Source organism: Oxyura jamaicensis, chromosome 10 (genome assembly GCF_011077185.1).
Source record: "Oxyura jamaicensis isolate SHBP4307 breed ruddy duck chromosome 10, BPBGC_Ojam_1.0, whole genome shotgun sequence".
Lineage (NCBI taxonomy): Eukaryota > Metazoa > Chordata > Aves > Anseriformes > Anatidae > Oxyura > Oxyura jamaicensis.
This window is the reverse complement of record NC_048902.1, coordinates 12,476,385-12,492,676: the sequence shown is the minus strand read 5'-3', so window position 1 is coordinate 12,492,676 and position 16,292 is coordinate 12,476,385. Positions and strand designations below refer to the sequence as shown.

The 16,292-nt window shown below is 40.2% G+C and overlaps 1 long non-coding RNA gene across 1 annotated transcript in view; it reads right to left on the bottom strand.

Annotated features, from left to right (window-relative positions):
* LOC118172096 overlaps window positions 1-16,292 on the bottom strand; it is an 86,756-nt gene that overhangs the window by 56,571 nt on the left and 13,893 nt on the right. The window lies entirely within an intron of this gene.

Sequence of the window (16,292 nt, the reverse complement as noted above, 5' to 3'; positions counted from 1 at the left end):
CCATTTACTGCAGAATTTGCACAGCTGTGAAGAAAGGAAATCTGAATAAACCATCCCCTCCAGCTTGGGGTAGGGGTGCTAATCCATAGCGATGTCCCCAGCTGGTATAGGAAAACAGGTAGTAGCCTTTGGGATAAAAGTAATGGAAAAAATAAAAATAAAAAATAAAGATTCTGTACATTTGCAGAAGCCCCAAAATTACCAATGCAAAGAAAGTGCTCAGATATCATAGTGACGAGCATGTTATAAAAGTCAAGTGCACCCGCTTAGACAGAAGGAGGTACAATCCTCTATAGCACTGTCCATCAAATGGGCTCAGATACAGTTTGTGCCAATAAAATGAGCGGTACACCTGTCAGCACAGGAGGTACCTAGCTAGGTCCGTTGGATTGCCTCACCTGCAGCATTTATAATGGCCTTGAACTTGCTTTTAGCTATTGCATTAGAATTTGGGAACAAAACACAGAAAAGGAAAAGTTTGGAAAGCAAGTTTTTCTAAGCTAGATGTAAACATCAACTCTGCAATTGTTTGGGAAAGCAGCTGCAGTAACAGACATGCATCCCCTTTCCTACCCACCCTCTCCTCCACCAGTGCCCTGGAGAGCCACCCTCGTGCCCAGGAGCACTTAGTCCAGCGACACCACTTGCACCCAAAAGATTACCACGGGACTTGGTAAGTGAGGGCGGCTGAAGGCCAAGATTAAGAGGGGGAAAAGGAATGCACTGTTTGGAGAAGCAGTTAACTTCCACCTGCCAAACAGCTCTTCTGCAACACTGCCTGGGCAACTGTATTGGAAGCCTGAATTTGCACAGTGCACTGTGGGTGAATACATCAAACCTTACTTTGAATTATTTAAAGCTAGCGTACAGCTGGTTTGGATCAGGTTTGTATAGAATAGCCTGCTCAGATTGCTTCTCCCATCGAGATTACGTTCCCTCAGTCATTGCAGTATCTAAATGAACTCGTTTCACAACAGGCACCTATATCACTTAGGGAAAAATGCACTTGAAAATAAGTAATAAAACTGTCTCCTTTCTGCAGGGAAAAGGGTCCTAGCTTCCTTATGCTTACCAACACCTCCAAGATTGATGGTGCCAGTTGGATTCATCTCCTTCACATCCCATTAAGGCGGGGGGGGGGCTATCTCCTGCCAAAAATACACTGAGCAGGCTACCCCATGCTCACGCTCCAAGCAGGAGATAAGGAAGAGGCAGCTCCCTTATTTACACCGCAGTCCTCTGGCAGTGACGCTCTTTGCCTTCTTTACTGCAGCCTACACGTTGGGATCAGCACTTCAGGGATTTTTATGTTCACCTGAAAGTGTCTTTCCTGGGCAGCACACTCTGGAATCTCACCCATAATATACGATGTTTTAAATGTCTCCTGTTAGGCACTTTTTTTTTTTTTTTTTGCCTATTTATAGCTTCCTAAGTGACTGCATTTTGCAATTTACGAGGAGCTTAAATGATCTGAATCTCCTGTATCTAATTGTAGTGGGGGAGGCCTCATTATTTGTAACGCCTTTTCACCACTTCCTAGGCTTGAAATCCTCACTTTGTGCAGCACCCTCAGAGGCAATTACAGGACACAAGGAAAGCCCGCAACACGCTGCAGATATCGAGATCTCACACTATGGTCTCTTTCTAGCCTGTAGGGCATATCAGTGGTTGATTTGCTTCCTGAATTTGGCTCCCCAAGCTCTGCAGCTTTCTTCAGAGCTTTAATAATTCTGGAAGGATTAATTATTATTTTATTTTGGCTTTTCATCATCCTTTGGTTTATGCTTCAGCAGGTAAACAGTTAAACTTTTTTTTTCCCCAAGTGTTTTCTCATTTGGCCCATTAAAAGTCCCTTCAACTTTAAAACAGCTTCTAAGACTTTCCAAATGAATGACATCAAACAGTGAAGTCTAAAGTTTTCCAGTATGTTACTTGACCTTCTCAAAGGCGTTAGTCACATTCTAGACCTCAGGAATCTCTTAAACTGAGAATTTTTATTATTTTATTTCAAAGTCTGCTTAAAGCTACAAAAGCTTTTAAGTCTCTATTTGCCCACATAATACTGGCGGATATCAGCTATGCATGCCACGTTATTTACTATTTCTATCATTTGGAATACTATTTCTATCGTTCCTCTGTTGTTTCTCAGATAAAAACCAATCCTTGCATTTTCACCACTTAGTTACTGCACCTGCAAATCTTTCATCACAAGTCTGAATAATTTATCAAATTCAATTTATCCAACTCAAAAATCAATCACTGCTTTCCCACTGGAATTACTAGACTGCCCTGTGCTACGCTTTGGACTTATAAATACAAAGTAATAACAGAAAATTATTCTAACTCCATAGGTAGCCCAGTGAAGAACTCCTTTAGTCCCTCAATGTAATAGCATCCATTGCTAAGAATTTTTTTTAGCAGTGATTAAGTTGAAACCATATATTGGATATTTTCCACAGGCTATGCTACTTTTTTTTTTTTCAGCCTTAGGAAAAAGGAAGACAAATATTTAAGTCAGACCTCACAAGAGCATGAAAGCTTTTACTTTCACTGATCCCAGTTTAGCATACTACTTTTCCTCCACAATTTTTAGCCTAATGCCTACATTCATGCAAGTCAGCCAACTTAGAGCCTGTTCCTAGTATGTAACATTTGATACACAACATAGACCACATAAACGTGAAGGAGCTTAACAGCCTTCCAGCCATTTACACTGATAATTAAAAAAGGCCTTGTCATTTTTTTCACTTAGCTGTACTTTATTCGGGACTCTTATGTTGAGGGAAGAATTCCCCACGTCTTAAAGCAGCAGATGGCAAATGGACAAAGCTCATTTTTAAGCTTTCTTCTAGAGTGAGAGAACAGCAGTTACATGGTGTTAGGGGAGATTAAGAAGGGAATACACGCAGCCTAATCCTGCACAGGGGTCTCCATTCTGATTTTACTAAGAACAGCACATAGATGAACACCTTACACCATCTCTACCCCAGAGAGAGAGGTGCAGGAGAGAAGGGCTAAGCCAGGCTATTAACAACCACATTTTCTTCACCTATTCTTATGTTTTCCTACACAGGATTACCAACTAATCATTAGGGTTTTGCTACAGTATTACAGAAAGTGATAACGCTCTGTACGTACAAAGGAGTCCTGCTGAGCAGCATCTGCAGGACATGAACTACATCAAAACATTTAAGCATTGGTAAAGGGGTGAATGAACAGGTTTTTGTTTTGGTAGAAAAAATGGCAACGCATCACACCCCATTCTTTCCCTCCTGATTCTCCCTGGACTTTTCAATTCAAGAACAGTAACATTTCTCAAACATGCTGGAATATGCCAAAAGATTGTGGGTACTGCCCATTTTGTTCCTTTTCTTATTAAATTCTAACAAAGATGAACACCAATTTATGTACAAACTTCTGTATGGCAGGCACTGGGTACCTGACTTTCTCTAGTAAACACCTATACCTAAACACAGCAAAATGTTAACGAGTCAACCAACACCAGCACCTCGACGGCCTGAAGAGCATCTCTTTTCACGTCAAACAACAAGAAATTTGGGGTGGGGGTTCTTACTTTCCTTCTTTGCAGGAAGTCAGACACTTCAGATTAACTAAATTTAAGTATTTCTCTAAACATATCAAAACAAGCTTCCTAATGTAGCCCTGGCAGTGCCGGGACTGTAATTTTAACAATATCCAGAGATGCTCATCAACTCCTACAGCAAACAGACATGGCACTGCCCTTAAAGCATCCCTCCCTGCAAGCAGCATTTATCTGTTGCCACAGCCTCAATATTACAGTATTTCCTGTCATTCCTGAGGGAATTGCTGTAATATACGTGACACTATTTGTGTGGCACGGACAGGAGTACAGAACACAGACTTCCAGGTAATTTGATCTCTGCCTTTATTATCTTGTTTTCACTAGACAGTTGTAAATGACTGGCTCTGGTATTATAATGTCTAATTTATCCACAGCAGCTTCACTGAACACTGCGACCTTACCAATGTGTCATTTTGGAAAATCCACGTCTGCATTAGCCCAACGTACTTTTCAATAATCTTTTTTCAGAATCAATTTTTTTTTTAAGAATTTTTTTTCAGATTTTTTTTTTTTTTTTAAGTGGCAGGTGTTAAAAAAATAAAGTTCAGAGCCAAGAACTCTCAGAAAACTAGTTAATGAGACTGAATTGAACCACAATTGTAGACCATGGAATAAGCCACCCTCTCTCAAGTGAAGGTTATAATTTCTTCAAGGCAAGTACAAATGACATTTAAATCTTTTTAAAATAAAGTTAATTCAAGCAGAACATCTGTCTGATTTATTTTCCTTCCCTTCACAGTTAAAAAAAAATACACAAAATTCTGAAATGCATCAGAAGTTTTAAAGATCAGCTGGTTCAAAACATTTGTTCATGTGCCTCAGTTAACAAAGGAAATGTTTGCCTCACTTGCACTAACTAGTATGGTAATATAAAGGAATATTAAAATTCTCATTATAGTGGGAATACTTGTTGAATATCATAGCCATTTCAAATCACACACAGAACAACTTGAAATTAGTGTGAATGGGGCATTATTTTTAACAAATGTTTCAAGCTCTTCTATCTTGCTATGCAGCAAGAACTAAAAACATGTTAGTCAAAGTTTAAAAAGTCCATTTGACTGAAAATTGCAAGTGGCTAACGTTCTGATGCAATTTTAACTGCCATGTGAATATCTAATAAGACAATCTCTTGTCTTAATGGACTGTTTCCAAAGTGCTCTGTCCCCAAAGCTAATAACTGGAATTCAACACAGCAACAGCCCACGTCTACAGTGTAAATAACTCATTAGTTACTGTTATTATTATTACTGTTTCCTTAATTCTTATGATCTTATGAGTTCCTTTAGAATGCTTAACTATTTACTGTTTCCTTGAAGTAGGGATTTCTTAAATCTTCCCTGCATTACTTGGCATGTTGGGGTGATGGAAGGAAGAGTTAAGACCTCTTTAGGAAGGGTACCAGGTGTTAGGAAACCTAAATAACATTCAGGTAGATCATTATTTAAGTACTTGGGCAAGTGACTGATAATTAAATACCAAAAAAGTTACGATTCTACATGAACTGTACCATAAGTTTGCCTGCACTGTAACATGCAAAAACGATGCATATAATTCTACATTAATTCCATGATCTAGCAACTGGCAATACAGAACGTTGTATAACTCAAAGACTCTTGGCCTATAAAAAAAAGAAGTTCTCCTTACTAGTAAATTTTAAAAGTTTTGTCATAAAATGGAATAAAAATGATCGCTTTCTGCCCAGATGGTGTGAAGTTATGGGCTCAGAATAATAAAGGAAGTGCATCCGTTCAGAAGCAAGTTTTAGCACACAAGATACCTCTATTCATTTTCCTGGTCAGCATTCTGGTCTCAAAGATGTGCAGTATCTTGCCATCACTGGTTCAGAAGTGCACCCTGCTGCCCTAAGTAAGAAATCCACAGGGAGCCGATGCCTGTCGTTGTGCATAAACCCAACTGTGAATGTATGTAGGCTAAAAATCAAACCAGGTATTGACTACAGACTTAATTATATTCTGAAGAAACAGTGGCCCAAACTGAATGGCAAAGAAAGGGTGATGGCTGCTCTGGGGGTGGTTTGGTTTGTTCTCCCCCTCCCCTAATGGTGTTGTCATGAATAGAAGTTTCTTCTGTCGGGAAGACATTTCATATTCTGTTATTAAGTGACCTCACCTATTCATCACATACATTTAAATATTCATTAAATGCTGCCAACAGCAGTGCTGTGTGCAATAAAAGGGGAAAGGAGAACGACTGACACGTAGCTGAAGTCTAACCAGATTGAAAACATTATGAGGTTTAGGTTATGCTGAAACTTTTCAGAGGGAATGAAACGCTTTGTGTTTTCTTAAGTAGGTTTAAATGTTGTTTGTCTTCCTGGGTTCAAGAATTGGGGTCAAAAGGGGAATTATCTGTTTGTTCTGAGCCATGACATTATTTTTGCTTATACTCTTCCTGGGAAAGAAAAAGTCCATTTAAAAAACAATCTTTATTATATTCACTTGGATACTCTTATTATACCAGCATCAAAACAAGTTGTGTGTTTCTTACATGTCTGCAAGCTTCCTCTGTACTCAGGTATTGCTACCACTGCTGGTTTCAATACCAGACTCAGAGCAGCAGAGCCTGCAAAGAGATGTACTCATGAACAAGTTAGCAGGCACGGACAAAAGGTCTGCAAGCAACGTTATGCTCCAGGCTTCAGTGGTTCACTTCTCATTTGCACTGGTACTTCTATTTTTACTATGTGGCAAAAATACCTAGAGTCATTGGTTGGAGGGTTTTTTTAATCTATGATTTGTTTAACTTCAAAATAATAAATAAAAAATAAAAATCAATTACAGCAGCCAGGAAGAGAGGCTGCTTTTGTTGGCTGCAAATGAAGGAGTCTAATATATCCTTTCATAAACAAACCTCCTCTGTACTAAGTTTTCTTGTAAGGACAGGCAGGCTTCAAAAGATGTTTGGAGGTTTGATTCAGGATAGAAACCCAGAAGTCGAGAAAACTCTGCAAAACAGAGCTAGAAGCCTCATGAACAGCTTGAGTGAGATTTCTAATACTTCCTATGTCTGTTCAAGCATGAATGGTACTGCAGAAACAGCCTCTCCAGCTGCTTTTCAGGAAACTGGACGTTTTCTGCTGAACCAGCCAGAAGCCATTAAGTTCAATGCATAAAATGATGAAAAGAGAGGTTGGCTGCCCTCAAAGGTAAACAGAGGTCAAGGTGGAGCTTGGCAAGCAGCTATTTTTCTGGTTAAAGAAGTGCACTAAAAAAAAAAAAAAGCTGTTTCATGCAAATACGCTCAAATTAAAAGAAGTAATTTACATAAAGCTTATGAAGTTGTCTGTTTGTGTTCCAGGAATAATCCAGTAGATGAGTTTATTGGCAGGAAAATTAGCAGATCAGAACTCTTTTAGGGGAAAAACAGAAACGATTATTTGTATGTCTAATAAAAATGAAACCATAATGTTCAGTTTCAATTTGACCAATTAATTGCATATATACCCATCAAAATAAAAAAGTCCTACAATTCCCTGTAGATGCTGTTTGGCATCAAACAAGCCATATACCTGAGAAAATTGCCCTTTATCTGCAAGCAATGAGAAGAGGTTAAAATGCGGTGAATAAGTCTTTGCCAGCATTCAGAGGGGAATCTGCAGGAAATCTCATCCAAACGGGTTTGCTGCTTCTTGATTCACGGTGCTACAACTTTCACAGCTGAAACAGCTCCCATGTTGAGACACCGAGGAAAGGGGCTGGGTATACTGAGAGCAGTGGAAACAAGACAAACAATATGTTCTTTCAGACATAGGTTTATGATGATGTTACAAGTGAACAAAAGCCCTGAGTGACAAACCTGCTTCACAGGCCCCAATTAGTAATCCACTGAATGAGCACAGGTGCTCAAAACTAGTATTTGCAGGCCTTTTAAGTATGTCAATGGAGTTAATAAAACTACCAGGACTCGGGCAATGAGCAGTTTTCCTCCTTTCCCTCCCACCCTCCAGACAATCCCATTTTAATTGCTGCCTAACCCTACATATATCTTCATTCCTCTCACATCACTCAGTCCTTCTCTTTTCCAGCCCCTTTTTATCCCCAAGGCGAGACAGAGAAGGTGAGGAGCGTCAGAAAAAGGCAAGGAAAAGTCGGGGGGGGGGGGGGGGGGGGAAGGAAGCCCTTCCCCAGCAGCCCAGTACCAAGAGGAACAGGTTTTCAGAAATCCCCCATTTCTCATCTCAGACAGAACAAATAAGCAGTGAAAGCAAGCACCTGAACACTTGGCCAGACTCCCCCTTACACATCTCACTGGCCTCTGCTCGCCAGCAGATGTGATCGAACATGTTCCTAGCTCCAAGGGATCCTCAAGTGACATATTTTACATTTCAACATTCAAAAAAAAAGAAGTGAAAGTAATCAATCACTCATTATCAGCAAGGCAATAGTATCATAAGCAGCTGATTCTTAGAACTGCACTGACAGAGCAAATGGGCTGGAGGTGGGTTTTAATTGCATCACACAATGGATACCTATCTACCACCTTTATGAAGCCACAGGCAGATCAGAGGAATCTAGCTATACCTATGGCCTAGAGAGGTTTTGGAATGATGCAAATCAAAACATCCTTGCCTTGGAAAGACATTAAAAATAGATACTTTGCTTGCACTTCAAAATAGGAGGCATGTTTTGACCCAGACAAGTCCAGGCTAGATTGCCCATGACCTCGACTAATCTTTTCTTGGCATGTTTTTTTTTTGAGTGCATCATCTCCCAAGAGCACAGCACTGACAGCACTCCCAGTTGCTAATGTAGATCTTTTTTTTCCAGGCATGGCCAGATGAAGGGTTAGAAGCCAAATTTTCCATGAAATATCATCAGAATGCCTTTAAGAGCAAAAAAAGAGTAGAAGACTGAAGATATTTAGAAGAGATTGAAAAGAAAGGAGGAGAGTGTAAAATTGGAACGTCCAGGTTGCAAAAGGAGAATGGAAAAGTTTCAAGAGGTGATACTACAACAACAAAATGATGTTGAGAAAAATCTAGAGAAAGCACAGGGACGGGAATCATATCACAGGAGTAAGTCCATGAGCGTTCCTCCTGGATGTGAAGGGTACTGAGGCTTCATCATGCAACAATATTTGCTTCTGGCTCTGCATTTTCCTGCCCTACCCTGCAAGAGCACTTGTGATCATTGGTTGGAAGGGCTCTATAAGTATTTCAGCCCTTGGCTCTTTTTGTTTAGTCTTTCTTAGACAAGATCCTGAAATTCTTTTTTAAACAAGTCTAAATCTGTTGTATGACTGTGCATCCTTTAAACCATCACAGTGACGTGTGACCAAAGAAGTGCATGCCATACAACAGGGTACAGCAGCATTTAGATCACCCAGGTCAATTAAACAAGGAAAGATTGGATAGACAGTGCTCCACCACCTTCAGAAGAGGAGTAAGTTGCCCTAGCCAAAAACCCTCATCCCTGCCCTAGAGCTGTGGTTCATCAGATACCTTAATTCACATTTATACACCAACTTTTATCCTATGATTCTGAAAACATACATCCAGAGTACTTTATGCATACATGCACCCTCTCCAACAGATGCGACCACAATAAAGTCAGAAGTAATATTCAAATTTCACCAAGAAGTGAAGATTTGAGATATTTTCTTAAGTCAGATTCCTTCCTTTAACCAAAGAAACACCATATGCTAAATGGTATTAATTTTCTTATGCAGGAATAAGATCCTAATTATTGCTTAATTTTGCCAGTTCCTATGAATCACCAGGAAAAGATTAAAGCAAAAGTAAATATTGGTTCCTTGTCCTGTTTACAGTAATCAGCTCAAACAAAGTAACTTGAGTCAGTTACATTATTAAAAGGTGCATATGGTTATATTTTTCTCGTTAGGTTTGCACAGAAGAAAGGATAGCTGCCTGCACACAACTCCCTGCAAACAACTGTTAATCTCAAGAATTAAGGAAGCCCAAGAAGAAAGCCGTGCCCATCCCACCAACCCAATGCACTTTTTGTGAAGACTCATTCAAGCTGTTCCCAATGGGAGGCATGAGTAGGGTGGCAGCGGAGAGCTAAGAGCACTGCAGAGAAAGAGCAGACTGAGCCCCGCATCGACCAGCCTTAAATCTTTCAGCAGCTGAAGATTTTCATGATTTTCATAAGGGGTCCAAGCAGCCAACAAGTGAAGGAAAAAAAAAAAAAAAAAACTCCCCAGCCCCCCTACTGCAAAATATGTTTATCCTGAAAGCTGGCTACTAAGTTAATTTTCCAGGAGAACCTTAACATCTAGAGCAAATAATGCTATACTACATCCTGCTGGCATTCCTTTCATCCCATAGGTATTTGTTTTAAATTATGTGTGTAGTATCCTGTGTTTTTGCTGCATCCTCTTTTTTTTCCCCTCCTTAAACGTCCAGATGTTTGAGCATTGCTATCAGTGGTTAGAAGAGAGCAGAGCCAGAGAAGCAGGATGAATAGCATGAGGATGTGTGGGCACCATTTCAAAAAGTCTGTGCTTTAAATCCATTAGTATTCAAGAGGTTTAAGTGCCATGATACTCGATTCATTTTATCACAATGACTAAATAGCCTGATGTGCCACTGTAAGTCAGATAATCAAGAGCACAAGCATTTTACTTGTAAAAGCTAGAACAGCTACGCCACCAGTTGTTAATTATAGGTGTGCAATAACAGAAATAAAGATCTCTTTAAACTGAAAGTCTACATTTTTCCCCCTTTGGCTAAACTATTTTATTTACTGAGAATGAAAGACAGGCTATTTCCTCAAAAAAAATCAGTGAGGATTACACTACCTTGCAAAGAGACTGATATACACATACTGGCCCTTGAAGCTCGAAATTCTGCTCAACCGAAAGAAAAACAGAACAGTTCACACACAAACTTGTCTGTAAGTCTTTCAAGAAACATTGGAATTACAACTGCAAAAAGGTGTTTTCATGTTACCTCACTAACAGCCCAATCTGAATCTCACAGAGAAAGCAGAAAAGTCTGGGGTCAAATCTGGCTGACTTACAGTCTACATTATAAACTATTTTCACACTTATTATAAAGGACCTCAAAGCCTCCTTACAGATTTTTTTTCCCACTGTAAAAAATCCATTTCGCCCCTTTGCCTAGAAGCAACCAACTCTACAAAAGGATGTGGCAGCTTGTTACTAACACAATTATATTGGGGTAAAAAACAAATGCTGACCAACAAAGGAAAGTCATTTACATTAGAGTCTGAGCAGGATGAGGACTAGCTCATCTCTCCTCCTACAGACAGGAAAATCCCTTGAGTTCAGAATCAATGGCAGAAGAGATGTTTTGATCTGCAAAACACTAACAAGACACGGCCTTGCCTAAGTGCAATGTGTGGACACTGGCTTGCTCCCAAGCCTGGGAAAAACATCACAGGCTGAAGACAGCCACAGAAGAGCACTTTCTTTGTGGCCTTTTTTTTTTTTTTTTTTTTTGTACCAAGAGATTTCTTATTTAAAAATTTAAGAAAGAAAATAAAAAGCTGCACGCTGAAAAGGAACATGCATTTCAGTTCTGTCAGGTCTTATGGGAAAGTCTGACCCCAAAGATCTTAAACTAGATGTGTTACAACTACAACCCATCATCCAGTTTATAATTCCCTAACAATATGACAAGCTGCCTTGATGGCACTGCTCGCAGACAATACCACCTTTACCATGTTCACACATGGGACACTTGCAGTTCAGCAAAGGGTCAAACAGTGAGAAATGCAGCATTTTCCATATCATCAGCATGAAACTCCAACAAAAAGCAAGAGCAAATACTAAAGCCACAGCATTCAAGCTACTTTTGTGGCTCTTTGCTGCATTTTATAGCAGGCAATGGAGTCTGAGGTGCAAATAGCTCTCCCTGGTACACTCTGGTCCTTCACAATGCTTTCTTATTGTGTCCAAGGCTTGGCTGTTTTGCTCCCTGCCCTCTGCAGGGTGTCCCATAGTCACTCTTAGGTAGCCTGTCCTCCCATGACTCTGCATCTACCTCATCCCATATTCCGCAAATCTCTCCTGTGACTCTGTTCAGATCACTTTTTCCCTCCTGAACTTCCTCTCTCCTTTCAGAGCATTCACACAATCATTCCTTGAAGAAACTTTCCCATGCTAAAACCAAACCAAAAAGCTGTCCATCGCAGCTGGGAAGGGCAGCTTGGAAGCAGAATACAACAGTTACCTCCACCTCCTGACCACTGTGCCTCTGGGAGAGGCAATCAGCCTCCCAGTGATGGGGTAGGATGCAATTTTTTGGTTTACTTCAGCACTGGCACCTGAATGCAATGTCAGTGGAGCAAGGGAGAACCTGACTGATAGAAGCTATAGAAGACAGTAGAACAGCAGAGGTTCTTATTACAGATGTTATTTCTGCACTACCTCAGCTCCCAGAAAATGTAGCCATCTTGAACAGCTAACACTAACTCCATATAGTCACCACATCCTGAGGATGATTTATAAAAACAAGGTTTTAAGCCAATTTTTCCTGTCTGTTCATGAGCCCTGACCTGTTTTGAATTTACCCAGCTGGTTGCTTACATGCAAGATGACCAAAACCACTGAGTTTTATTTCTCCCAGTTACAAATCAAAGCCTGATCAGCCCTACTCCTGAGGTTCAATCTTTCAAAAACATTTTTGAATCAAGCAGCAATAAATAACAGGATCACTGTTACTCCAACCATGAATATTTCCATAGCAAGTGTCCTGTTACTTAGTTTCATCATATTAAATTGATTAAAAGGAAAGTTTTTCTGAACATTTTCTTGGGTATGCTGCATTCTTCTTCCACTGAATCCACGTACAATGCTTTTTAAATAACTACCAATTTAAAGAACAAACGTTGGTCTGAGGATAACCAGGAGGGTTATTGGTAATTCCTTTCCAACAGGCACTTGTCAAAGATGTTTGATCTTGAGCAGTAATTGCCACTACACGCTTAGCAAAGTGATTTATGATCAGACAGAATTCACAGCTTTACAAGCTTCAGTCTTAGGCACTCATTGAAGCTATCAGCATGACCGTAAGTGCCATGCCATATAAAATGTTTTCTAAAAACCTGAAAAGCAGGACTCCACCATCCAGTGACAGCAGTAACAGTCCTCAGACATCCCAACTTGTTCGACAGTTTCTGCAGTGCTCTCTTTGCATAAGACTACTTTGCAGTCTTCAGTAGTTTGGTGTCTATACATGCCAAGCACCTCTCAAGCAGCAGCACCCTTTCTGTACCCTGACACCATGATGAACTGCCAAATTAAATCCGCTTCCTGCTCTGTACTGATCTAAGCCCTTCAACCAGCCCACTCTTTTTTTTAAAAAAAGGTAAAAATGGTTCCTCCTCTCAGAATCACCCCTTTCAAACATCCATGATGAGATTTTAAATGCTTCAAGCACAATGCCTTAGATTGGTTTACAACTTTTTTTTTTTTTAAAACTGCTACCTTCAACTAATCTATCAAAATTTTCTTTTGGTTTGACAGAGCTGATCAAGCTTTAGAATCAATTGTTAGCAAATGCTTTCACCAATAGAAGTGTTGGCTTTGCTGCCTTTGTTGATATGATGGTGACAGGATACTCCAGCTATTTTCATATGAGAGAAGTCCTACAGATATCAGTATTCCACAAGACGCAGCATTTATTGGAAATTATCTTGAAATGCTTTGCACGATCTATTTCAAACTAGTCATTTAGTTTTCATAAAAAAGCCGTAAAAAAAAAAAAAATCTGCCATCCATCCAGAAATAACTCATGCTGCGTGAGCCAAGGGGCTAGGCATCCACCGGAGTGTATAGCTGAAGAGAACAGTTACCGAGCAGTCCATGATGGAAATTAATGAAACATGTTTGTGACTACAGCAGGAGAGTAGCAGTCGAATTTCATCTGAGATTGGAAAAGGGGACAGTGTTTGGAAAAGGGGACAGCGTTTGCCAGCTCTAGCCCCGGGCTGCATCACCTTTGTGTGGAGGTTGATCAAAATGTCACCTAAGCTTCTCTGAATCTCAGTGTGTTACAGAACCATCTCCTTTAAAACAACATCCAAATAGCACCAAGGCTTCATTCACGGCTCTCTTCACAGCTGACTATTATAATTTAAAAGAACGGTAATTGGCACATTTTTCCCCCTGCTGCGCATGAAGTTTTACAGGAAAAGCTCAAACACTCCCTTAGCCTGTATATTGTGGAGTCCACTGCTGCTCCCAATTAGGCCAAGACAGAAGCTTGTAATAACTCAGCCCTTAACTGGATTTAGGCTATTTCCTGCTTTTGCATCCAAGGCCAGGCAGGCCTGTGTTTTAACATAGCAGCAGCCCTACTGGCAGATCCACTAATGAATCAGCAGAAGCCCATCAATCCAAGTAAATCTTGGAAATGTTTTGACACTGATTTGAACTTCTCCCCCTAGTCCTCAGCCCCATTTTCTCTCAGATGTTCTTCAAACACTCCTCTCCAGCATCAGCGATTGGTCCCGGCATTGCACTGCACATCAAAGTGAGCGGCTGTGTTTCAACCCATACCTCTGCCCGTGGCAGGCAGGGTGCTGGTCACGGGCACACAACTTCAGAGATAAAGTTTTCTGCAACACCACCTAAGCAGAACAACTCCCAGATGTGTTCAGAAGGCAAGTGGTCAGCACAGAAACTCGGTACACTGGTGAAGAAGAACCAGAGAATTCAAAATACTTTCAATTACTTTTGTTTCCTTACAAATAAAATCTAAAAAAAGCACAAAAAAACACAGTGACACATACTTTACCTTTTCCTACAGGCCAGCACCAAGCTACAGGCTTTCTTCTGTTGTCCAACAAAGAATTTCAGGGTGGCTGAAGTGGGAAGAACAGAGGACTAAGGACTGATTCTTATACTAGGAAGATTATCAATAACATTCGCACAGATGCAAAAACAGACAACAGCATGATGAATGCCAACCCAACAAACAGGAAAGATGTCAAAAATTACATCTTGGATTCATCGCTTTGCCACTACATCAGCCTTTGGCCACTAACAGGCAATTTGTTTATTGAAATTGCAAATTTGCACTTGGTGTATGCATGCCTGGATGGGGGAGATAGAAAATAATTTTATTATGTTTAAAAGAAGATTTTGGTATTTAGGCACAAACACCCATTACTGTAATCCTAACTACAGGATGAAGTTTGCAATAAAGAAAAAACTGCTCTACACTTCTTAAGTTACACACACCAGATACTTATCCTAAAAAGAACAAGTCTTCCTGGAATAGAGGTGAAAAGATTTATAAGCAGCGTATCTTGTCCAGAGCTTAAATCAGCAATGTTATATCTCAAGTTGTAAATTATGGTAGTTATACTATCTGCTCTAGTCTGTTTCTATAACATATCATTACTAATGGTCATCACCACTCTACTTATAAAGAATGATTTCACCAGACAGAAGATATAAAGGAACAGAAAAGAAGCCACACTGCAGCCTGACCTATCCTCAGAATTGCAGTAACCCCTTATCTGCTTTACAGCATGGCTTAGATGGCCCCACCAGGGACAAGGACCACATTGTCCTAGGCACTGTGTAAACAAATCAGAAGAGACCGTCCCTGCCCCAAAGCATCTCAGCGTAAGCAAAAAGGAATCTGAATGACACAATCAAGCTGGAACTGGCTCCTGCATAGAAGACCAATAAAAGGAAGTCTTCACTGGAATAAATGCCTTCAGCAAACTTTCTGCCCTAGGATATATTTTTCTCTACTAAATGTAGCCAGGATTCTTCAAATAGATATTGAATATTAGTAGTTGTCATGAATAAAATATGCTCTCATATAGAACCAGATAAAGTAACCTTGTTTCATGTAACAAAAGGTGCTAGATAAAGATGAAAAACACCGTTTTAAATGCACTTGCCAAGCATTAATCCTTCAGTATCATAGTTTACCAAAGTAGGCAGTTTACACAACATAATCAGATATACAACTCTGGTATTAATGACTTTACATCTTCAGCATAACAGGGTTTCCAATGATGACAGTGGCACTGAGTAGGTCAGTGGTGTCCCTGTACACCAGTCTTCCCTCTGGGAGGTGTTCTGTGCTAAGGACATGCATCCCCGCAGAGCATCAAAACCAATACCCTCTTCTGGGCTCTGGCACAAGTGTCTTGGACCCCACACACTCCAGGTGTACTGCTACCCACAGACCTGTACAACATACCCGTAACAGCAGCACATCCCTTCTGTCAGCCCTCACTGACCCCATGCTACAGGCCCCACACGTTGGAGGTGGAAGATTATGGGAAGCTAAGAAGAAAATGGATGCTGAGGCAGGAAGGAGACCTCCATTGAGGTCATTAAATGTTGGTGAGAAATGACCAGCCAAAGAGGTCAGTGCTGACAAGACTATAGATGGGGAAGTGATTCCTCCTTCTACATCTCAACTTCAGCCCGTGAGGGCTGAACTTAAGATGGTATGCATGTGTTCTAGAGGCATGGATTATACTTCTGTATCTCCAAATCAACAAGAAACCCAGTTGGTCCGACAGTTGTCCATAATTACTCAAACAATTTAATTGCAGTTTCCTACAAACAAGAATACTAGAAAACAATTGGAATGTTTTAAGAGAAAAACCACATCTCCAGTGAAAGTCTCCTGCATTTTTATTTTGATCTTAATTAAAAGACTCCATTTTGTCACAGCTAGAGAAGAAAAAGAATGAATAACCTTCAAATC